The sequence below is a fragment of the Lagopus leucura genome, unplaced genomic scaffold (genome assembly GCF_019238085.1).
Source record: "Lagopus leucura isolate 7727_CA_CO unplaced genomic scaffold, USGS_WTPT01 200-0_obj-0_obj, whole genome shotgun sequence".
NCBI classification, from domain to species: Eukaryota; Metazoa; Chordata; class Aves; order Galliformes; family Phasianidae; genus Lagopus; species Lagopus leucura.
Genome location: NW_024962741.1, coordinates 17,617 through 19,216, shown reverse-complemented (window position 1 = coordinate 19,216; position 1,600 = coordinate 17,617). Strand labels below are relative to the sequence as shown.

Here is a 1,600-nt window from a genome sequence, read left to right as displayed (position 1 = left end):
CCATTGGATCATAGAACCATTGGTTTGTAGAGCCATTGGATCATAGAGTCATTGGTTGGTAGAATGTTGGGTCATTGGATCATAGAACCGTTGACTTGTAGATTTAGTGGATCACTGAACCACAGAACCATTGGTTGGTGGAATTGTTGGATCACTGGATCATAAAACCATTCATCTGTAGATCTAGCGGATCACTGGACTGTAGAACCATTGATCTGTAGAACTGTTGGACCATTGGGTCATAGAATCATTGGTCTGTAGAACCACTGGATCAGTGGATCATAAAATCTTCGAATCAAAGAACCGAAGAATGGTGGAACCTTTGGACCAGGGAACCTTTGGACCAGGGAACCTTTGGACCAGGGAACCTTTGGACCAGCGAATCGTGGTTAGCAAAGAAATCCGCCTTCAGCTTTGCATCTTGACGCTTCCATCTCCCTTTTCTTCACGTCTTCCTGGACACTGTCGACATCCTTGGCAGAAAACTCTCTTTTTGTTCTTACTCCTGCCATTACTTTCACTTCTAATGAGGAATCCACTCCTCTGGCAGAGCAGGGATGGCGAGAGCTGGGCATGGAGGCGCGCGGAGCCCAGCAGGACGCGGCCCCACGCCAGCGATTACAGCAGAGCCTCGGCTGGGAGCTGAAAGCAGAGCTGGGTTTTCAAGTCAAAATGAGCTCTTACCAAGCTGGAAAGCACGAGGGGAGGAGCAGATGGAGTTTGGGTATTGATTGCATTGCAAAGAACGGAGCTGGAGTCACTCCAGCACTGCCCAAACCCTCCTCTGCAACAGCAGCGGGGTTGGGAGCACAAACCCCAACGGCCCACCCCAAAACCAGGCAGACCCAATGCCATTCTGGAAGGCAAAAAAGCCAACGGGTGACCTTAAGGTCGGTCACAGCCGGGAGCAAAGCGCTGCACGCACAGCTCTGCTCTGCGCCGTTCATTTCTTCCTCTTTGAGCCCAAACCTGAATTTCAAGCCCTGCTCTTCTGACCCCCGCATTGAGAGCACTGTAAATATTTGCAGAGCAAATCTTTGCCCAGCCTCTGCGGGGTGATTCCGTGAGGTCTTTGCTCAGCTCCCACCGACAGGCACAAAAGTGATGGTGTAATGAGTGGTGATTAGCTTAATTGTTTTCTTTAATCCTTAGCCAGCCCCCTTCCCATTCCCTGGAGGGTATTTGGGTTTTGCTTGGCTTTGAACTCATCCTAATTCACAGTTTTTGCCCCTCTTTCCCCTCATTTTAAAGGGCAACAAATAGAGCTGAGTGTAGACTTCACCTCCACGAGTTTCCTCATTAGCGAGGGCACTTTAACCTGTAAATTTCCTCCATAATTAATTACTCACCCTTTTTGAGGGCGAATAATTTCCACTGTGGAAATATCTGCCCCCGTAACGCAACAAATCCTTGGGTGAACCCTTCCCTTGGGAGCCCAGGTATCACAGGAACCCAAATGTGCAGCTTTCATGCCAGCGTTTAGGGGGCAAGATGTGGAAAACGGCGTCCCTTCAGCTCTCAGGATGATGCCCTCCTGCATTTGGGGTCTCCATATGGGAGACCCCAAAGGAATGGGTTGGATGGGAGGCATCCAAGAATG

At 49.8% G+C, this 1,600-nt stretch overlaps 1 protein-coding gene across 4 annotated transcripts in view; it reads left to right on the top strand.

Moving 5' to 3' along the window:
- The window catches only part of LOC122190768 (E3 ubiquitin-protein ligase TRIM7-like), a 10,573-nt gene that overhangs the window by 3,964 nt on the left and 5,009 nt on the right, over positions 1–1,600 (top strand). The gene's annotated exons all lie outside the window — the stretch shown is intronic.